Raw genomic sequence first — 24,898 nt, forward strand, 5'->3', positions numbered from 1 at the left:
GAGTTGAAGCTGTTCTGTACAGAGAAATGGGCTAAAATTCCTCCAAGCCGGTGTGCAGGACTGATCAACAGTTACCGGAAACGTTTAGTTGCAGTTATTGCTGCACAAGGGGGTCACACCAGATACTGAAAGCAAAGGTTCACATACTTTTGCCACTCACAGATATGTAATATTGGATCATTTTCCTCAATAAATAAATGAGCAAGTATAATATTTTTGTCTCATTTGTTTAACTGGGTTCTCTTTATCTACTTTTAGGACTTGTGTGAAAATCTGATGATGTTTTAGGTCATATTTATGCAGAAATATAGAAAATTCTAAAGGGTTCACAAACTTTCAAGCACCACTGTATAAAGAAAAAAGCAGTGGATCCAAGTCAGAACCTTGTGGAACACCAAACTTTACCTCAGTATGTCTAGAAAAATCACTATGTACATCAACATACTGATAGCCATCAGTTAAATAAGACCTGAGCCAGGAGAGGACCGTTCCCTTAACTCCCACAACATTTTCTTGTCTATCCAGAAGAATGGAATGATCAATGGTATCAAATACTGCACTAAGGTCAAGAAACACAAGCAGTGAGACACAGCCCTGATCAGACACCAACAGTAGGTCATTTATTACTTTAACCAGAGCTGTCTCTATGCTACACTGTAAAAAATGTCCGTAGAATTAACAGTGAATTTATGTAAAATCATGACATAAAAAAACTGTAAATACAAAAACAATGAAGCAGTGTGTAATTTACATCAATATACTGTAAAACTCCTAACCAAATACCACTGTTAATTTAACAGTAAGAATATGTTGAATTGATCATATTTTTTTGTAGAATTTACAAATTGTTGTAGTTTAAACACAGACAAACTGTAATACTAAAACAGAATGTGATAGTTAAAATTACATCATTGCCCTGTTAAAAAAAAATAAAAACATGCCCACCATTGTGGCTCAGTCGATTAAGGCGTCATACCATGAATCTGGGGACCTGGGTTTGAGTCTGACCTGAGGTCATTTCCTGATCCCTTCCCGTCTCTCTCTCCAGCTCATTTCCTGTCTCTGCACTGTCCTATCCAATAAAGGTGAAAAAAGCCCAAAAAAATTCTAAAAAAAAAATATCTGTCTAGTAGATCATTGCTTGTAACCATCATTTTGAATCATTGTTTATTGTACAATGAATATCCGTAAAATTAACAGTTATGTATTGATTATTGTACATTGAATACCTGTAAAATTGAACATTTTCAAACTGTTGTTTTTACAAGTGTTGATATACCTTACCGTAAAGCCATATACACTGTCACTGTATTTTTTTACGGTGAAAAAATGGCAACCACAGCTGCCAGTTTTTCACTGTAAATTTGACAAGATTTTTTTTTTACAGTGTATGATGAGGTCTAAATCCTGACTGACACATTTCATGGATGTTATTCCTATGTAAATATGAGCATAACTGTTGTGCCACAGCTTTTTCAAGGATCTTGGAGATAAAGGGGAGGTTTGATATTGGACAATAATTGGACAGCTGACAAGGATCAAGGTCAGGTTTTTTAATCAGGGGTTTGATAACTGCTAGTTTAAAGGATTTGGGTACATAGCCAATCCTAAGAGAAGAATTTATTATTTTTAGAAGCGGTTCAATTACTTTAGGTATTATCTGTTTGAATAGACATGTAGGTAAGGGATCTAGTACATAAGCTGAGGCTTTTGATGCAGAGATTAATGAAAGTAATTCAATTTTTCTAAGGGGAGTAAAACATTCCAATTGCTGATCTGATACAGTTATATTGTTAACTACAGGGTCACTTACATTGTCTGACCTTAAATTAGTAGTTTGAATTTTTTGTCGGATATTATCAATTTTGTCATTAAAAAAAATCATGAAGTCGTTGTTACTACATACTGCAGGTGTGCATGTGTCTATAGTGGACTTATCCCTGGTTAATTTCGCTACAGTATTAAATAGGAATCTAGGATTATTTTTGTTATCTTCTATTAGGGAGGAGAGATATGTTGATCTCGCAGCACTAAGAGCTTTTCTATACTTCAGGAACCTAATTTGAACACTACCAATTTTGTTTGACGCCATTTATGTTCCAATTTTTGAGTGGTCTGTTTTAATGTGCGAGTGTCATCATTATACCAGGGTGCTAATTTTTTGTCTCTGACCATTTTCCTTTTAAGAGGAGCTACATTATCTAAAGTATGGTGGAACGTTGACTCTAAGCATTCAGTTGCCTGATCAAGTTCTGCAGGGGCTGACAGTGACCCAATCAAAGTTGATAACTCTGGAAGATCATTTATAAAGCTCTGTGCAGTAGTTGACGTGAATGTATGTTTAATACAGTACAACATTAGTGTTAACAAAGGCCAACGCGAGCTTACCCGTGACTCTGTGCTGTTAGCACGGCAGTCCAGTTATCTTCAAGCCAGTGTAGTATAGAGATCTTGCAGTCACATGACTGGAAAGTACACAGCCGCCATCTTGTCGGTCAACAGCACAGCTGAATATTGCTGCACTCGTGTACAGAATGGATCAATTTCAACCGACGGACTACACGGCTCATTTTTCTAATGAACAGATAACTAGATATATGTCTAAAATAAACGATCTACAGATTAGTGACCCTTATGGCTTTCCGGACGGAGTTTTCACGACCATGTCAGTGGATATGGAACTGCCAGAGGTGGAATACCCGGACGTGTATAATTACCTCATTAACTTTCCCTCGCTGTTCAGTGGTGAAGCACTGCATGCTTATAAATCTCTGGACAGTTATCTTTACAGAAATTCAGGATTTGTCAGCGACTCAGATGTGGCATCTTGTAAACAAGAAAATGATCCTCACTGGATGGGTAAGTCACTTAAGTATTGAGTATAGCACTGACCAGCCGATTATAGAATAGAATAAGGTAATTCCAGCTGTAATTCCAAATCGTCCGTCTTGTTTACCTGGCGTTGGAGAGGTAGAGGCTTAGCAGTGGAGATATGAGTGGCTGTTTTCTGAGCTTAGTCAACAGGCCGGCTCTGCAGCCTCACTTTTGCTTCCTCTCCCGGCGCCGCCTCCTTAGCTTTGCTTCCAATAACAATCTACGGAGACCCCGCTGGTCTCGCTATCTCATCCGGAATGTTTTTTTTTTTTTTTTCTCATCCGGAATGTTGTGCATGCGATGGAAATCGCTACAAACTGTCATTTTGTCCTGGAAACCCATGTCCAGTAAGTCCATACGGTTGTAGTGGATATTGAAGTCCGGTACAGACGAACAACACGCAAAAATACACACAAAAAACATAAAAAACGTGCACAGGTAGGGAGAGCTTGTAGCCGCAGCCATTGTAGTAGAATTGTATATAGTAGGGTTTTCCAGAAGAAAAGGTAGAAGTAGAAGGCGGAAATATGGCGTTTGACCGACAAGATGGCATCTGTCACAATCTGGATCGGCTGTGACATCACATGCAAGTGCTCCATTGAGCATTAGTGTTAATGAAGGACAACATGAGCTTACCCATGACTCGGTGCTGTTAGCACGGCAGTCCAGCCTGTTGTCAAAATAGCGCGCATTGTCAAAATGGTGAACTGGTCCAAAATTAAAATTCTTTTCATTCTTTTGAGTATTTTTTGTGGATGTGTCCATATAATATAAAGCACATTGCATGATGCTGTAAAGATATTTCCTCTCATCTTGAAAAGTATACATTCACCACTCAAAGATAAATTTCATATTTTTGTGTAACTGTGTAATATCCTCTATATAATTTACTTCCTAGTTTGACAACTCCTATGACGTGCTCCCTCCCAGATCACGATTCTGTCCCCAAAATCTACTCTATTACTGTAATAATCTGGTCCAAAAGTCATCCCCCAGGAATGAGGCACAAAAACAAAACAATACTATCTGGCGTACGTAAAAGAGAAATAGCCATGATTGACAATTTCTTGACCCTCCTCCCTGAATACACACAGGGATTATTGTGAATGGCTATTGGTTGGGATCAAACTTGTAATTTTGCCAGTCTTCCAACCAGGCCAGATAAGTATGCCAGTTGTCTCGCAATTTAAAAAATAGCATGCACTTCATGGATTATAACTCAACATCTGATTGAATGTTTTCAGCAGGGAGGGGTAGACCCCACTGCATGCTGGGAAACATAGATTACAGGAATTTAGCGGACACTTTTATCCAAAGACCCTGATATACCCACAGCAGTGGGGGTTAGGTGCCCTGCTCAAGGGCACTTCAGCCATTCTGGCTGATCCAGGGAATCAAAACCATAACCTTTTGGTCCCAAAGCCACTTGTCTAACCTTTAGGTCATGGCATCTATACAGTATCTCTATATTGCTGTGTTTACACTTATACCAGTATGAAAGTGGTATAACTGTGTCGATACAAAGTATACTGGTACAGTTTAGTGCATGAAAAATGTTTGCGGTTTTCTTTCACAGTAGTTGAAATGCGCGTGTGCGAAATGTTTCCGTGGTTACCGAGTAACTTCCTTCTGAGAATATATGGCATCCGGTATTTCGAGATCTCGAGAAAACAAAACAATTATTCCGTGATCTCGAGAAAACAAAACAATTATTTCATGATCTCAGCTGGATCACTGTATCTCCGTCGGTAGAGACGAAGCCGGGCCAGTCTTCTGCGGAGGTGCCGTGGACTAATTTTGAAATTATCCCTTATTAAAAGACTTAATGCAATCTCTCCCTGTGTCAACCCCTGATCAAAATATTGCCTTATTAGGTGATCGATTATTCCAGACATTCTAATGACCAAAGTTGCGTCTATACAGAATGAGAAATAGCCCCAAAGTCAGCATATCACAAGTCTCTTGGCGTTCCTGAATGAACCATTTCTCAGCTGTTTACTCGAGATCACGGAATAATTGTTTTGTTTTCTCGAGATCTCGAATTAGTTGTGTTGTTTTCTCGAGATCCTGAATCAATTATGTCATTATCTTGGGATAACAAGGTGAATTAAAAAAAAGGATTATATGAAGGGCCTCTCGCGGCTTCCGTACGGATAAAACAACGTGTGTGTGCTTTTTGTTGTCAATGTACAGTCTGTATTTCTGGTGGTCATTTATTCAGTCGAATCGTATAAAACGCGCGAGGCAGTTGAGAAAGAAACAAACGAATCTCCGTTCTTCACTATTTTATTCAGCGAAGACATCGATTGAGGTGTGTGACTTTGCGCATTATATTTGTATCGATACAGAGCCGCTTCATCTGTCCACACTACAGCGAAGCGCTACAGTACTGATACTGTACCGGTACGAAACCCATACATTTGCGGATTTCGTACCGATACAGTTATACCGCTACAGTACCGGTATAGTTGCTAGTGTGGACAGATGTTGCGGTACGAAAGTAGTTTCGTATCGGTACAAAATCCCTAGTGTGGACAGGGTATATGCCATGTCTGCTGAGCTCAGCTTATTCTCTCTTATCGAGTAAACCAAACCCATCACCTTATCCTCTTCCTTCCTCTCTTTTGTTCCTGTCTCATACCCTGTCACTTTCTTTCTGCCTCAGTCACTGTTATCTCTCTTTCCCTCCCTGCACTACAAGCTTGTAATCCGTAACGCTCCTCTGTTTATTCCTGATCTCAGTGTAAAATGCTGAAAATTGGACAAGAAACAGCATCTTCCTGAAAATATGGCTTGTAATTACAAAGCAGCAGAAAATTGGACTGACCACAGAGACTCTGGTTTCCCCATCAATTTTCCGACAGAAGGAGAATTTTCCCAGGGTTAATATTAAGGGCTCTATTTTCATGCAGACACAAGTGTAATTTGCTGGTTAATGCTGCCTGGCTGAGATTTGGGTTGAGCACAAGCCAACATCTTCACCCTAGTGTGCTATCTGAGGTCATGAATTAATGTACTGGATGGAGTGACACAAAACATTCAAAATTCACTCCAGGCTCTATTTTCATGATCAGAGTGCATAAACAAGGTAAAAGAAAACACTGGTGCACTGCATTGGTGCAGAGAGACTACAAGTGAGAGAAATGTAAAAGGGGGAGGGAGAGAGAGAGAAACATAATCCCATTGAAAAATAAATTAAGGAGCTACTCTAGCTTGACTGAAATATTCAAGTCGTAACTCATTTGTGATGATGAGGAAGAGGATGAAGTGGGCTTTGAAATGCCTGGGGGGGGTTTGGCATTTGAGCAGATCAGCCTGAGATGTCTCATCTCATTATCTCTAGCCGCTTTATCCTGTTCTACAGGGTCGCAGGCAAGCTGGAGCCTATCCCAGCTGACTACGGGCGAAAGGCGGGGTACACCCTGGACAAGTCGCCAGGTCATCACAGGGCTGACACATAGACACAGACAACCATTCACACTCACATTCACACCTACGGTCAATTTAGAGTCACCAGTTAACCTAACCTGCATGGCTTTGGACTGTGGGGGAAACCGGAGCACCCGGAGGAAACCCATGCGGACACGGGGAGAACATGCAAACTCCGCACAGAAAGGCCCTCGCCGGCCACAGGGCTCGAACCCGGACCTTCTTGCTGTGAGGTGACAGCGCTAACCACTACACCACCGTGCCGCCAGCCTGAGATGTATTTTATGTAATTTTATTTTTTGTTTACTGTTTTGCCTTTACCTCTGTAAAGCACGTTGAACTGCCACTGTGTATGAAATGCACTATATAAATAAACTTGCCTTGCCTTGCCTTGCCTTGAGATGATTGAAAGCTCCCTTTGAAGGCTCTGATGAGTGTTCCTCTCTGATGCTGTGCATTCAATCGACCCCTTGCTGATACCCCCCTCCACCCTGGCCCTCCATTCTGCCCTTCTGCTTGCAGCCAATGAAGGCATCATGGCCACGTCCATGTAGACCTTTTTTTGTGTTTGTAAACAGTGATGACATGTTTAGCAATGTCAGGTGTCAATTTAGAACATAAGAATATGGATCATCTGGATGTCTTCTCCAAATTTTAGATGGTTTGAATAAATGAACAATAATGAGAAATTACATACTGCAAATACACATCTTCATTCAGGTCTTTATTACTTCTGCTGAATGTGTTGGAGGAGGTTATGTTTTCACCTCCGTTTGTTTTTTTGTTTGTTTGTTCCCAACTTAACTCAAAAACTAGTGAATGGATTTTGATTAAATTTGGAGGAAAGGTAAGCCATGGGCGAAGGTACAATTGATTAGATTTTGATGGAAATCTGGATATGCATGTGGATCCAGGATTTTTTTTTTAAACTCTGTTCCCAAAGTAACTCAAAAAGTAGTGAACGGATCTGGATGAAATTTGGTGGAAATGTGAGCCATGGGCCAAGGAACAATTGATTAGATTTTGATGCAAATCTGGAAATGTATGCCAATCCAGAATCCAGATATATTTGTGGATTCAGGATCTAGATATGGATGTGGGTCCAAGATTTTCTTGACTGTTCCCAATGTGACTCAAAAAGTAACAAATAGATTTGGATGAAATTTGATGGACATGTGAGCCATTGGCCAAGGAACAATTGATTAGATTTTGATGCAAATTCGGATATGTATGTGGGGCCAGGATTTTTTTTTTGTCTGTTCCCAACGGAACTCAAAAAGTAGTCAATGGATTTGGATGAAATTTGGTGGACAGCTTTAGTATTATCCTAGCTTCAAGTGATTTGATTTTGATGCTGGTAATATGTGGCTTGGTAGAGGTACAGTACACAAATGTGTGCAGTTTCCTACCAAAAAATACAGATATCACTGTCACACCGAGATTTCCTGAAGCCAACACTCCTCATCCTGATCCAGATCCATCCCAGCCAATACAATCTTAACACTCACCTAATTTTTAACAGGAGTTTATGATTTGTGGTATAAAAAATTGAGAGGCTGGTGAGAGAATGACTCCTTATAGCTGCAATAATGTTAATGAGAACAGGATTGAATTTGTTTTGTGGATGTTCTATTAACTATAAATAGATAAAATTTATGAGAAAAACTGTAATTGCTGGTAAATTTTAAGTGTGTACTATGCAATAGTATAGAAAAATGGCAAAGTCCCAAGGTATACCATGGGCGAAAAAAAAAAAAAAAACAAAGTCCCCACTTTCCATTGTGCCATGGGTTGCAAAAACCCAGATTTTTATGGCCAAGTGGCTGAACCAGGGAATAAAACACTTTGAGTTGTGCTGTTAGAGGAAAATAATCAGTTTCAGCACACCACAGAACCACTTACTGTTTTCCTATCACAGCATGACACGGAGTGTTTTATTTTTTTAAGCATGGAGAGAAGCGAGAATGTGCTGACAATGACAGAGAGACCGTCAGGATCAGTGATGATGTGGAACTTGGTGTAAAACCTCCTCAGTGACTCGGCACCAAAAAACAGAACATGTCACTCATTTTCCTCTGAGGTTTCTCTCATTCCTCAGAGCTGGTTCTTCTGTCAGGATGATCGCAGGCTGAACACGTCACCACCTCTGAGTGTTCACTCTCATAGTCACGGTTAACGTCTCCCTACAGATGACAGACAGATGCAGAAAAAAAAGAAAAAAGGCTGTAATGGTCTTATATAAGACACTTTCTCTGTGAGGCACAGAAAGAAGTGGAACAAGATCTTTCAGACATGTGCCTTATTGTGAGCCAAATCCTATTTGTCAGCACAGCAGGGAGAAAAGCCAACTCCCGTAATCCCAAATACACCTTTACACAGCAAAATCTGAAGAAATTAATTGGATGCTCTAATTATCTGAGTGTGCATTTGTTTAATTAATATAGCATCCAGGAAATAGTGTTTGCATGGCAGCCGTTTCCTCATGTGGAACGTCTGAGAGAAATAATTGCAAGTCAGCAGAATGGAGTGGAGTGGAGTGGAGTGGATCACTGATGCTCATCTGCTTAGTGGTCATGATGGAGAGAAAGACACACACAGAGAGAGAGATGGATAGGAAGAAGAAAAGAACCATAAAGGCATTAGGAATAATCAGGAGAGTTGTTAAATAAGAGAAAAAGGTGACAGGATGAGACTGTCATTGATGGTGTAGCTCACTCCAGCCTCTTCTAGTCCAGAAGGAATGATCTAAAGTGGGCCACCTTGCTCAATAAATGTTGCAAGCAATATACACTATATACAAGCTATATATAGAAGTGATATCCTCCCTAGGAATACCGACCTATTTGCCAGGAAGAATCCAAAATGGCAAGGAATTGACTGAGAAGAAGCATTTTTTTTTTGTTGAACTGCTCATTAAGGCTTAATTAGTCCATAACTTCATTAATAATTGTAATTAAGAAAATCTGGGTAGAAGTTCTATGCACCCTAGGTACCCCTACCTTCATGCCAGAAAGACTCAAAATTGGTGAAGAATTGAGGGAGAAGAAGCGATTTGTGTGGAAACTGCTCATTAGGGATTTATTAATGACACCATATCTTCATTATTAATTGCAATTATGCAAATTTGGGTAGAAGCTATATGCACCCAAGGCAGACCTACCTTCCTGCCAAAAAGAATAAAAATTGGTGAAAAATTGAGAAAGAAGAAATGATTTTTGTGAAATGTGGACGACACCAGACGGACAACGGACAACACATGATGGCATAAACTCATCACCTGTCGGCCAGGTAATCCATCCATCCGTCCATCCATTATCCATAACCACTTATCCTGTGCAGGGTTGCAGGCAAGCTGGAGCCTGTCCCAGCTGACTATGGGCGAGAGGCAGGGTACACCCTGGACAAGTCGCCAGGTCATTGCAGGGCCAACACATAGAGACAAACAACCATTCACACTCACATTCACACCTACGGTCGATTTAGAGCCACCAATTAGCCTAACCTGCATGTTTTTGGACTGTGGGGGAAACCGGAGCACCCAGAGGAAACCCACACAGACACGGGGAGAACATGCAAAATCAACACAGAAAGGCCCCCATCAGCCACTGGGCTTGAACCCAGAACCTTCTTGCTGTGAGTTGACAGTGCTAACTACTACACCACTGTGCTGCGGCTAATAATAATAATAGAGAAATTAAAAAGGAACAATAAAATGAAGATGAGGACATGTCTTAAACATGGAGAGAGTGTGTAACACCTTACCTTGGATACCTTGGATCAGCTTCAAGCTTGATCACTCAGGCCAAGTGTATCTCATATGTCCACCACAGATTCCTAGGGTAGAAGCTAATAACATTTGCTACAGACCTGCTCCAACAATGAGTTCCTGTTCATTCCAAGGTACCCAGGTGTAGGTGGAGTGTCAGGGAATGATCTGAGCCACTCAGTACGTTTACATGCACGTCCAAATCGAGCTACTGTCGGTAATCGAGCAAAGGGTCCCAGCAGGGGTGCCAGAGAAATCCAATCCTACATGCACAAGTGAAATCGGGCTATGGTGCAAGGTGCATTGTGCACCCGAGCCACACGTGGTGCTACACGCCCCATCGTGTTGGTACACTTCCGGTTGTCGTCATGAAGAAGAGCTATAGTGTTGCCAGATACTGCTGACATATCCCAGCCCAAAACATGTTCAAATCCACTAAAATGCACTTAAAACCCCCCAATCTGGCAACACTGGCAGTTCCGTGTTCAAGCTGTTAGGCTTGCTCTAACAGACTGTATGGCTACAAACTGTCCGGCGCAGACCACTGTTTTGTAAGACAACTTATTTTGCACAATAATATTTTTCTAAAGTCCATTTTTTGCTTACAAAAATTTTTTTTTTTTTGCTTACAATTTAACTTATGTCTTAATAAACACACAAAAAGTTCAATTGTTTTGTTTTTATTGACATTCTTCAGATGTTGGACATATATTTGTGTGTGTATATACACACACACACAAATACAATGACTTGTTTATGTACACAATTCACAGCTATGCAACAGCTGTACAGATGTATTTGGTGATACAGTAAGTGAGCTAAATTTTAACAGTGCAAACAATGCCACAAAAAGAAAAGATTCATGCCGTTGTCATGATTCGTTGTCATGCCGACCGAGGCTGTTGTGTTTCCCTTGTGGTCTCGTCACTCGTCACTTCCGGAAGGGGCAGTGCTGAAGTAAGTAGCTCGAATACGTAGCTCAATAGGGTTTACATGCACTAAGTAGCTCGGCAGAAATCGCATAATCTAGGTCGTGTAGCTCGATTCCGAGAAATCAAGTTCGGTTCAATTTCAGCCGAATTAAGGTGTATACATGGCATTTTGAACTTCGATTTCAGTCGAGCAACGGCAGAAATTCGATTCTCTCTATGTGCATGTAAATGCACTGACTCATCAAGTTCTGTCTTGAGCCTCATCCAGGTAGGGATCAGGCTTGTAGTACTCAAGTCCAACTCATCTCATCTCATCTCATCTCATTATCTCTAGCCGCTTTATCCTTCTACAGGGTCGCAAGCAAGCTGGAGCCTATCCCAGCTGACTACGGGCGAAAGGCGGGGTACACCCTGGACAAGTCGCCAGGTCGTCACAGGGCTGACACATAGACACAGACAACCATTCACATTCACACCTACGGTCAATTTAGAGTCACCAGTTAACCTAACCTGCATGTCTTTGGACTGTGGGGGAAACCGGAGCACCCGGAGGAAACCCACGCGGACACGGGGAGAACATGCAAACTCCACACAGAAGGGCCCTCGCCGGCCCCGGGGCTCGAACCCAGGACCTTCTTGCTGTGAGGCGACAGCGCTAACCACTACACCACCGTGCCGCCCCGAGTCCAACTCGTGCCCTAATTTTAAGGATTCATGACTTGACTTGAACTTGAGCACTGTTGACTCGGACTGGGACTTGGACTTGTGCATTAACTGCATTCAGACTTGTAAACTGGAGACAAGGACTTAGATTTTTTTCTTTATTTTTTGTAACATGCCATAATAATTTGGCATAAGATATTTATATCTACATTAATTTTTATACTAATTCTGTGCAAGAGAATGTTCACCTGTTCATATGTCATGTTCAGGAACAAATTAATGTTAATGGTGCTAAAATGCCTGGAGAGAACGCCCCTACGATTGTCTGCTTTGCTTATACAGACTTCTCATGCAGTGGGGAAAAATGCACTGCTATGTAGAAGAACTATCGAGGAAATAATGGGGACAACCTCAAACTTCAATCATCATTTGGCAAGACTACACCCAGAGAAGTAAATGACATGCTATGTTCATTGCTCTGTTGATCATGGGGCTTGCTGAGCAATGAACTAGCTTTTTATCTGTAGCCTATTAACTTAAATGGGTCAGTTAATCAGTAATGTTAGTCCAACACAGTAGCAGAGACAGTTTCACAGAAAGGCAGCAACAGCCACCGTCAAATGGTGCAGTTGGAATCTTGTTCTCAGACTCGACTCGGATCAATAGTGGACTCGACTCCAAATTTTCTTTAATGACTTGGACTTGAACACTTGTAGGGGATTGACTTGATGTTTACTGGCACCACATTGTAGACAGCTGGTGTGACTGATGAGAAGGAGTTGAATATCATCATATTGACACCGCTGTACCATGAGTTGCCAAGAGATCTGATATATGTCATTCCTCTTCTAGCAGATTCATTAAACTCAATATTGGTACAAGTGGGTACAAGGTTGTCCTGGGTCTTCCAGATCAAGATGACGGTGTATCGCTCATGGCACCTTTGTAAGGAGTAGAGGTTGAGAGTCTTAAGTCTGTTCCAATAGTTCATAGTTTGAAGACTGTTGATTTTTGTTGTGAAAGATCTTTATTAGTCCATTACTAGGATGATACACACAGAAATGAAAATGAACGAGTCACTTAAAGGCTTTTCTTTCTCTCCAGATCCAAGGCTTTTCCCCAGAGACTCAGTGATATCGATCCTGAAACAGCAGCCATGTGCTATGAAATTGATACATTCTCTGAGTTTAGTGGTTCTTGGGTTTTATGATGGACTGCGTCAGCGTGTGGCATTTTTATGATTCTGAGGCGAGCAAAAGAAAATAAATGACACCGCCACTAAACTTTCAGACGCTGGCTGGCAAATCCATCTTCACTAAACATGACATTTTCAGAGCTCCAGGTTGCAGTGTTTGTCCTCTGAAGCGTCATCTGTCCAGCTGAAGCTCGTCTCCTCCTAAATCTCTTCCTAAAAGAGATTTGCTTTTAATAATCCCATCTCTACACCTTCTATTCAAGAGCTGGAATGCTGCTGGCCTGAAGAAACTGGGGTTATGATGAAGACATGGTTAGAATAATAGAGGACCTATACACAGACACCAAGGCAATAGTGAAGATCGGCGCGAAAAAACTAAGAAATTCGGACTCTTCCTGGAGGAAGTGGCAAGAAACATATTCCGGGACTGCAAAGGTGGATTAACCATGGTAGGCATTAATATTCACAATCTCAAAGAGTTTGAGTTTATTTCACTAAAAAGGGTGAAACATAGAGAGCAGTCCAAAAGGGAATAAAAAGATGAAGGATGGTGATGGGAAGACAAAAGAAAATATGGAAGAGTGCTGAGGTCACAACAGGGCTAAAAATCAGATTGTTGACATCAATAGTATTTCCGAGAGTCATTTACAGAGCAGAAAGCTGGGTAATCAGAAGATAAATGCATTTTAGATGAACTGCTTGAAAAGAGTATTAGGAGTGAGATGGTTCCACAGAGTGACTAACGAGGAGGTGAGAAGGAGGGCAGGAGTAGATATCACCCTGATAGAAAAACTAAAGGATGTACAGAGAAGATGGCTGGGATATGTGGAAAGGATGCCAGAATGGGGATTGCCAAAAAAGGTGATGCATGGAAGGTGGAAGAATGCAAGGAACCAGACCAAGGGGTAGACCCAGAAGGACTTGGTGGGAATCAAGAAGAAGAGTGAACCCAACACAGACAGAACAAGAAATTATGAAGTTTACCAGAGATTAAAAAAAAAGGTGGAGAGGCTACAGTGCGGCTGTCAAAAGGGACTCAACCCAGAACACACTGGATGGGCGATAAGTAAGTAACATCTTCTAACCACTTCAAAATCCCATTAGGATTTATCAGCTAAACAACCATCACGCTCAACAACATCATCACAAGCGTATATAGGAGGAACCATCTCACTCCAAAATACTCTTCTCAAGCAGTTCTTCTCAAATGCATTTAATGTTCTTCTCCTCTCTGTTTCTGATTACCTAGGTTTCTGCTCCATTGCCAAACAACATTGTCTTGGTCAATGGAACGCCTCTTAGGAGTTCTGAGAGTTTCATCTACTTAGGTAGTGCAGCTACCAACACAAACTCATCAAACTTGGAGGTAGACAGCTGGATTCAAGCTGCCACCAAAGCCTTCAGTGCATTACAAAAGCAACTATAGTCTAGCCATGACATCAAGAGAACCATCAAGTTGGAAGTGTACAACACCACAGTCTTACCATCTCTGCTTTACGCCACCGAATGTATGACACTCTACCATAAACATTTCAAGAAACTGACCAGGCTAAAATGCCGACACCTGCGACCACCCTAACAACCCTCTAGGCTGCTAACACCATTCACGCCTGGCCTCCAGGGACCCTAACACCTATAGAATGACTGAGAGAGTTAACAACCCATGTGACCTCAACAACTCTCCTTTGGGTTACTTTTGGTCCACTAAAGGATAAATACCTGGAACTCCCAATTAGTCAGACAGAACTGAAGAAGCCTTTCAGATGAGAGGTGAAACATCTTCAAGGGTTTCAAGTAAGTCCAGTTGCCTTCTTTAGCACCTATGGTTTGTGATTACCTGGATGACTGAGAACCTTCACAGACATACCTGCATTAAATCCTCAAAATAAGAAGGTAGGACAAGGTCCCTGATGTAGAAGTCCTCAAGCGAGCCAAAACAGTTAGCATGGAAGCCCTGATCACAGCCTTCCAGCTTCGTTGGACTGGACACATCTGGCACATGCTTGACATGTGACTACCCAAAGCCATTTTCTACAGAGAACTGAGTCAAGGAACAAGGAGACAAGGAGGACAGAAAGTGAGATACAAAGACATTTTGAAGAGAAACATGAAGAATGCTGGTGTTATCGATCAGATGTGGGAAAGAGATGCCTTGGATAGAGCAACATCATGAAGCATAGTAAAAAAGCTCAGTGTCTGCAATTGAAGACAAGCATCAAAAGGAGTATACATGAGCTCACGAAACCAGATATTCCATAATAGTTCAACCAGGCCATTCATGCCACTGCTGCGGACGACTCTGTTGCTCTGGAGCAGGCCTCATGGCCCATTTGCATTTCTGCACATCCTAATGAAGCAGTCATCATCACTAGTGATGGACAGCTGATGACAACAAGGACTCATCAGGTATTTTCATGGATTTTTTCTCCCTCGCATCATTTTTTATTCTTCTCTCACTTTCACCACACATTACAAGGATTTCTGTGAAATGAACATGATCTTAATATTTTAATATCTTTCTCACAGAACCCTTGTGCAAGCACCTTCACCTGCAATAACAGCCTTAGAGCACCAACATAGTGTTCAGTCTCAAAATACTCATCACTTTAGTCCTTGCATTTCGGATCACGCTGTTCTGGGAAACTCAGTAAGAAATCCAAGCTTCAATAAAGAGCTGCACTGTAGTCTCCAACACGCTCTCATTTACATGGAGCTGCCACTAATCTGTGATTCAGTTGATGGATCGGTCAGTGCTGAAGACAGCGAGGAATGAGCGTGCATTCATTACGGGTGAGACAGTTAACCTTTGCTGGTTTTGCTCAGAGGCGTTTGGGAAAAGTGGCTGGTTCCGAGGCAGGTCCAAGCTTTTCACACACAATGGAGTTACGGTGAGTTTGATTCAGGCTGTGAACTGATGTGTCCTCATGATCACTGTGTCCTCAAAGTCCCCCAAACTCACTAATAAAGAGTGGTAAAAGTGTTACATGTTCTAGTTCATTTTATTTCCACAGAATTTGATATTGTGACAAAGCAGATGTACAGAAATCAGGATATAGATTTTGATCCTGAAGAATTAACTGAACAATGGCGAGGAAATCTCCCTGAAGAGGAAACGAATAATTTTATGATTATTATCATCTTCTAAAGTTTCTAATGGAGCAGCCCATGACACCTCCACACCAACAGAGGGATCCAGATACTGACCTGTTCATTCATTCATTCATGACCTCTTGCTGTGTTCAACTTACCTGGGAAGTCAGAACTCTGAATTACATCATGTTTTTACCTCCGTGTATGACTCCATGTCCGTCTTTTGTTCTCAACAAGCTATCCAGCTAACTGTGATTATTCTATCCACATTCACTGGATATGAACAATCACGGGGCGGCACGGTGGTGTAGTGGCTAGTGCTGTCGCCTCACAGCAAGAAGGTCCGGGTTCGAGCCCCGTGGCCGGCGAGGGCCTTTCTGTGCGGAGTTTGCATGTTCTCCCCGTGTCCGCGTGGGTTTCCTCCGGGTGCTCCGGTTTCCCCCACAGTCCAAAGACATGCAGGTTAGGTTAACTGGTGATTCTAAATTGAGCGTAGGTGTGAATGTGAGTGTGAATGGTTGTCTGTGTCTATGTGTCAGCCCTGTGATGACCTGGCGACTTGTCCAGGGTGTACCCCGCCTTTCGCCCGTAGTCAGCTGGGATAGGCTCCAGCTTGCCTGCAACCCTGTAGAAGGATAAAGCGGCTAGAGATAATGAGATGAGATGAACAATCACGCACTCTGATTGGCTACTCTGCTACTCAGCTATCAGCTCATATATCATGAGTAGAGAAAAACAAAATGGCGGAGTGTGTTGCTGAACCAACCGAGAACGAAATAAAAACTCTACTCAAAAACAAAACCCCAAAAATTGTTATCAAGTACTTAAAATAAACAGAAATAGCTAAAAGAATATAGGTTCCCCCCATCTCCTGTTCTACACTCCAGCCCAGTCAGTGGCAGTAATGCACCTTTAAGCTGGTTTGCCAACCGCCAAAAAACCCTAAAGAATAAGAACAAAACCCAAAAAATTACAAAAAAAGCAACAAAATATAGAATGAAAGTATTTGATGGTAAGAACATATCTTTTTTTTATTTTTCAAGAATTATTATTATCACATTTTTCACAAATTGCTACTGTCATTTCACTGGTTTGTTTACATTCTAAGCGGAAATGATTTTGCCGGATGTTTTGTATATAGTTTTTTATATATATATATATATATATATATATATATATATATATATATATATATATATATATATTATTATTTTTTTTTTATTCGTACTTTAAAAGGTACAAGGAACACAACGGTCAACAATAGAACATATTTACAAAAACCACAATATTTTTTATTTATCGAATTTGCCAAAATTTTTTTAAAATGCTCTGTTTCTCAAAATCCAGTGAATGTGGATAGAATCAGGGCTTAATTTGAGCCGGAACATGACTGAACAAGATCCGGAACCTCCGTCGTCAGATCCGGCAGCTATTTTCATTTCATTCGGTGTTCCGGCAGCTATTTAAATGGATCAGATCACCTCCGTGACCTTCACAAAGGGAAAAAAAATCAAACAATAAATTAAATAAATAAGTAAATAAAAATTTGTTTAGTGTTCGGTTTTGATTTTGATATCTGTTGTTGATTTCTCTCCTATGACATCCACAAAATCTATGCGAAAGGGGAAGAGGGAGGGCGGGACATGGGGTGTATACTTCTGCTCAATAGAACACCGGGTTTTTTGTAGCCGTTAGCTTGCGCTGTGGAAAAAATGGCAAAAAAACAAGAAAGCTTACTAAAATGTTTAAAATGAATTCTCCAACTTGTTTTGTAAACCCTTTATTTCTTAACTATTACTTGAATTGATTGCACTTATGTTTGCTGGCACTGCTTTTAAATTATTCTCTTTTTTGGGCTTTTTCCACCTTTATTGGATAGGACAGTGTAGAGACAGGAAATGAGCAGGAGAAAAACAGGGAGGGCTCAGAAAATGACCGCAGGTCAGAATCAAACCCAGGTCCCTGGATTTATGGTATGGCGCCTTATCCACCTGAGCCACAAAGTTCTGCTGGCACTAATTTTAAATACCCTACTTAAATCCTTAAAATGAGGGCGGCACGGTGGTGTAGTGGTTAGCGCTGTCGCCTCACAGCAAGAAGGTCCTGGGTTCGAGCCCCGGGGCCGGCGAGGGCCTTTCTGTGTGGAGTTTGCATGTTCTCCCCGTGTCCGCGTGGGTTTCCTCCGGGTGCTCCGGTTTCCCCCACAGTCCAAAGACATGCAGGTTAGGTTAACTGGTGACTCTAAATTGACCATAAGTGTGAATGGTTGTCTGTGTCTATGTGTCAGCCCTGTGATGACCTGGCGACTTGTCCAGGGTGTACCCCGCCTTTCGCCCGTAGTCAGCTGGGATAGGCTCCAGCTTGCCTGCGACCCTGTAGAAGGATAAAGCAGCTAGAGATAATGAGAATGAGAAATCCTTAAAATGAGTCATTTAACTCATGTCTTGTGTGATCTGATCTCCAATAGTGAAATAAACCGGTTGTGATATGAGTACAGTCTGTTATTTTAGAAGATAAATGTAATATATAATTTAATATATAGCCTAATAAAAATAATATTTTATAACATAATATCACGACATATTACTGTCTGTAACTGTTCATCACTAAAGCGTTTTCTAAGATCATAATGTCTGATATTATTTTTTTTTTAACACACACAATAGGCGTGTGCATAAAGTTATAGTAAACCACCCTCTGCCTTTTTTTTTTTGAGTCGCCGGACCCACCCACCTCCTGCGTTCCGGGACCTCCCACTTCACAAATTAAGCACTGGATAGAATAAAACAATTATTCCACTCAATCTCATCGTACGTGGCTTACAGCCAACTCAGTGCTATGTGCCTCGTCGGCTATCAGCTCATAATTTTGTGAAATAACTGTTAAAGGACTGTGTTGTATATTTTCCTCCTCAATACAACAAACTGTGTAGTTAGTGTTGTAGATTTAACAATCAAATACAGTCCATATGTTGACTGATCTAAAAGAAATATGTGTATATACAGAATAACTCCACTCCAGCCATGTTGATTTGTCATCACTTGCTGGACATGGGGTTGAAAAGACCATCATGAATTCCTGAGTAGAAATTCTGAGTTGAGGGGGCATTTTCTTCCTGTTGTTCACTTTTGCAATGATTTTCATGACTCTTTGGATTTGGGATTCTGTTATGGCTGATTTGTGGATTTCTGTCTGCTCTTGGACTGATATTTACCACAGCGTATATTTACCATGGAGCTGAAGAGGTTTAATACTGTATTCTGAGAAAAAAATAAAAATCCAAAATCCAAAGATTAAAAAGCGAGAAATTCCAAGAACATACAAATTTAGGGGGAAAAAAAGAAGAAGAAGAAAAAAAACCTCTTATGCTTCCCAGCTTCCTGGCTGCAGTGCATTCTGAGAAATGTAGTTAAAAATCTCTTAGTGCCTTATTTCAATAATATTGGCTGGATTGTTTATTTATTTATTTATTTGTTTGTGGTCTGTCAGATATATTCCATTCAGCTCGCATGATACTGAACGAGTCAAAGATGAGCAGCTAAATGGAATATATCTGGTAGACCATGAAAAATAGCCAGCCAATATTATTATTATTATTATTATTATTATACATGCACATTCCTTTTGGGTGTTCAATGCGTCTTTCTCTTTCAAAATTCTTTCGAAATCTTCCATATTGTTTTTTTAATGAAGCAAAGCTGGTGGCCATGTTTGTTTACAAATTGTCCCAGTCGCTCACTAGCACGGAAGTTTTACATCTCCAATGTGTGACATCATGTTGTCTTGACAACCATGCAATATTGTAAACAATATTCAACGCTCATTCTCCATTGGGTAGAGTGATGTAATACACGTAGAATAAGCGATATGCCAACAATATTGCATGCAATCAAACCAAATGAATGAAGCCCGCTAGAAGGGAATAGAACATGTTTTTATTCCATCAAGAAAGTGTCCTGTATGTATAATAATTCCTGATATTTCACTCCGATGACATCACTCCCAGTGTTTTTCCACTGACTAGACAGATGTGCATTGTCAAAATGGCAAACCGGTTCAAAATTAAAATTCTTTTGATTAACTTGTCTGGGTTTTGTTTGTTTGTTTGTTTGTTTGTTTGTTTTGTGGATGTGTCCATATAATATAAAGAACATTACACGGTGGCGCTAAGATATGAAGTTTATCTTCTCGTGTTGAAAAATATTTTATACATTCACCGTAAATTTCTGACTTTTTTCTCATAAATTTGTGACTTTTTTCAAATTTGTGACTTTTTTCAAAATTGAGATTTTTTTTTCCTCATACATTTCTTCATTTTCTTCCTTGTAAATTTAATTTTTATCATAATTTGTGACTTTTCTCTCATAAATTTGTGACTTTCTTCCTCATAAAATTTCTGACTTTTATCTCAGAAAATTTCTGACTTTTTAAAATTTGTAATTTTTTTTCTTGTAGATTTATTCCATTTTCTCATAAATTTCTGACTTTTTCCTCCTAAAATTTCTGACTTTTTCTCATAACTTTGACTTTTTTCAAATTTGTGACTTTTTTCTCATAAATGTATGAATTTTTTCCTTGTAAATTTCTGACTTTTTTCTCATAAATTTCTGACTTTTTTCAAAATTGTGATTTTTTTTTTCTCATAAATGTATGACTTTGTCCTATAGATCCTATATCCTACATCCTATATATATAATATCCTATATACAGTATGTATTTCATTTTGGATTTTATAATAAAATAAACTTCCAGCACATGCAGCCTAAACCTTCTCCTGACTCATTTCTGTTTTATCATGTTTACGCCCTTGACAAGACTCAGCATGTTGCTGGTGAACGTTTCGGCTCTGAGCTGTGCTTTTCTGTCAACAACAATATGAAATCTGACATTAACTGTGCTTCTCCTGGGCTTTTGTGTTTACAAATATCCAATCCATCAGATTTGCTGAAGTGAGAGAACTCAGGATGAGACTCGTTTATCTCGTCTTGATTTAGCAGGAGACTGGAACATGCTGATCACCACCTCAGTCACATGTTCACTAATTCCCCTGATTAAACCCATGACACTTAATATGTACATATTGCTCTTGTTAATTAGACCGTGCATTTTATCTAATCTAACACTTAAGCTAATGACGCTTGGGGAAAGTAGATGGCTGCTCTGCTCTGCTCTGGAAGATCACTTACTCAATAAATAAATAAATAAATAAATAAATGTAAATGATCTAAATTGAAGAGACTGAACACAAGACAGCAGACAGATGTGAACAGATGGCATGGGGAGACAGAGAGAGAGAGCGAGAGAGAGAGAGAGGAATCCACAGATTATGAGCGTTAATATTCGGAGTTATAAATAATATGGATGCAAATCAGATAAGCGAGGATCAGATTTGTGTTCATCATGCAGCTCTGCAGTTTCACTGAGCTGCAAAACGTATCAGCTTCATGGATGCACTATCTTTATTAATTTGCGCTAGCAGCACTGGCACTAACTGTTACTCTCACTCAGGATCTCTCTGCTTTATTATTATTATTATTATGTTTTTTAGGACACTATTCCTCCCTCAGTTTTCAACCAATCATCACCAAATTTCACATAAAGAATACCCCTGGGCTGAATTACATTGCTATGACTTTTGGTACTGATCTGGATCACTGATCTGAAATAGTCCATGAAAAATGGGATTTTTTTCGATCACTTATAACTCTGTCAATTTTCATGATGGCACGTTTTCTTGACCTTCAATTGATAAAGGGCAGCTAGTACAAATTACTGTGACTTTAGTCACAGGCTCTATTGAGTTTATAAATAATTTTTTCATACTTAACCAGGATTCAAACTCAGAACTTTCTAATTCTTAACCTTTACTACTAGACCAGCGAAGTTTGCAATGGAAAGAGTGATGTATATTTTGAATTTATTAATGAGTCCAATCTTATTACATCATTAAGTAGTTTAAAATACAAAGTCTTCCCAAAGAAACCCTCTGGGCTGAATGACATTGCTACAACTTTTGGTGCTGATCTGGATCACCAAACCGGAATGATCCATGAAAAATGGGCGCTTTTTTCAATCACTTATAACTCTGTCAATTTCCATGATTTTTTCATTCAGTTTTTTTTTTGTTCAGGGCGGCAAGGTGCAACTTTTCCTCAATAAATGTCATTCTCTATCTCTTGTTCCGGATCTATAGGGTATGGTGACTAGATGTCCCAGTTTGTAAGAGCTAGTGCAAATTACTGTGACTTTAGTCACAGTCTTTGTCTAGTCTTTTTTTTTCTCATAAAATTTTTGGATGCTATTTCTACCTCAGTTTTCAACCAATCATCACCAAATTTCACATAAGGAATACCTCTGGGCTGAATTAAGTTGCTATGACTTTTGGTGCTGATCTGGATCACCGAACCAGAATGATCATCCCAGAATGATGGGATTTTTTTTTGGCAATCACTTTTAACTCTGTCCATTTTCATGATTTTTTTCATTCAGGTATTTTTTTGTTGTTGTTGTTCAGGGCGGCTGGGCGCAACTTGTCCTCACTAAGTGTCATTCCCTATCTCTTACCATTTTGGATCTATAGACCCTTTTCAGTCACGTGACCTTCGTAAACGCGACCGCCATTTTAGACATGTAGTGGACTTCGGCTCGAATCAGTTTGAATGCGAGGAAGGCGACAAACGAAAAACATAAAAGAAAAAGGAGCGAGATGCAGAAAACACCTTCACTATCCAGCGACGTAGGGCATTTACAGGGCGAGCAGAGGGAGAGGTATTTGCAAAAATTGAGGTTAGCAGGCTTAGAGAACGACGTTTACCTGCTTCCACCAGGATTGTTCACTGACTTACGGAAGTACACGAAGCCCTCGTCTTTACCTGACTTCGGCCCACATGATCTGTATACCTACCGTATGTCGTTAAAAACCCATCGGCATACACATACACGCCAATGTCCGAGGTTCCGGAGAGCAATCCGGCTTGCTCCAGGAGTGCTCCGTCCGAGGTTCCGGAGCACGCTCCGGCTTGCTCCAGGAGTGCTCCGGCCGAGGTTCCGGAGCGCGCTCCAGCTTGCTCCCCCTCAAATTAAGCAGCGCGCTCCGGCTTGCTCCGGAGCAAGCTGGAGCGCGCTGCTTAATTTGAGGGGAACCTCGGCTGGAGCGCGCTCCGGAACCTCGGCTGGAGCACTCCGGGAGCAAGCCAGAGCGCGCTGCTTAATTTGAGGGGAACCTCGGCCGGAGCGCGCTCCGGAACCTCGGCCTGAGCGCGCTCCGGAACCTCGGCCGGAGCACTCCAGGAGCAAGCCGGAGCGCGCTGCTTAATTTGAGGGGAACCTCGGCCGGAGCACTCCGGGAGCAAGCCGGTGCGCGCTGCTTAATTTGAGGGGGAGCAAGCCGGAGCGTGCTCCGGAACCTCGGACGTTGGCTCCGGCAGCTATTTACACTGGATCCGGTGTAAATAGCTGCCGGATCATAATTACAGTAAACTAGTAAATACAGTAAAGGAAAAACTTGAGACTGAAAGGTTTTAACAGTCATCCAAATGACTGAACATAAACATTGCTACAGTAACATACTAGCTACTATGTTGTTGACATTAGCTAGTCAACAATAGCTACTACAGAAGAACAAAGAGGTTACAATGGGTTATTTTAACCTATTTGGTTACACACTTGCTGCCACAGAATGTTAACAGCAATGTAATGTCTTTTCTGGCTAATTTTATTCGTCTTACCTCCAACAAAGTGGTCACTACACAAGCGTTGGTATGCCGAGGGCTGCCAATCTTTCCTGTTAATGGCCGTTATCCATCTTCTCCGTCGGGATCTGATAAAATGATAACCCTTGCCTTGTTTGTTGATGGTTACTACATCCAGGTGCACAACAATATAGTGGCATGATGGAAGTCTTGCTGAAAGTAAAAACTTTCTTTGCTGCCGTTCCTCAATGTTGGCTGTGGTAAACTACTGGTAGTACATGTCCAAAATGGCGGCCGGTAACCAGACATCCCGGTTTGTAACAGTTAGCACAAATTATTGTGACTTTATTCACAGTCTCTATCTAGTCTAATATTTATTGTTGTTATAAACCTGCACTTTGAAACATCTCTATATTGATTGTTTGGTTGTGATATTAGTTATGATTTGTTAAAGATTTATTGTTGAAGACCAGAAAACATTCTCAATTTTTTTATCAGATCATGGATTTACTGTCACCCATCCAACGTGGATTATTTTCCTGTAACACCACTATTATCCATTTATAGTTACGTTTTTAATCCTAATGAATCAAGTTCAAACTTACATTAGAGCAGCAAGAGACAGTTGTTCCTTCACCAGCTTTAACATCATATGACATCATCATCAGGTCATCAGTTCAGTCCTCAAACCTCATCATGTTTTTTTTTTTCTCAGACTCCTCTTCCTTATTGACTGTGTTTGTCTTTCCTGGAGAAAGCACTTGGACTTTCTGTTCAGAATGAGCACAAAAAGTCCTTTTGTTGTTCCTCTGCTTCTTTTGGCATTTATTTATGAGGAGCGTGTAGCCCCTGGCCCCCTACCCTTCCCCCTGAACACTTACAGAGTGATTAGCTGTGTGCTGAATAATGCATGCTGGGATGCCGGAGGAAGAGACGAGTCTCTGTTGACCAGTGATAAATCAGCATTTTATTGGAGTGGCTTTTAAAAGGGCTGCCACTGAGCTGTGAATGCACACTGTATATCAGCAAGTGTGTGTGTGTGTGTGTGTGTGTGTGTGTGTGTTGTCTACCGTCACAGTCTCCAGAGGCCTTTTTAATCTGTATTACTTCATACTGACAATTATAATGAATTACTGATTCTGATTTAAAGCGTCTGGATCCTGATTGGTTTTATGTTGGGATGTTATGTGGTATTTTTTTTGGAGTCAGGTGTCCACATACTTTTGGCCATATCATTTATCTATTCATCAGAGGTGGA

The sequence above is a fragment of the Neoarius graeffei genome, chromosome 6 (assembly GCF_027579695.1).
Source record: "Neoarius graeffei isolate fNeoGra1 chromosome 6, fNeoGra1.pri, whole genome shotgun sequence".
NCBI classification, from domain to species: domain Eukaryota; kingdom Metazoa; phylum Chordata; class Actinopteri; order Siluriformes; family Ariidae; genus Neoarius; species Neoarius graeffei.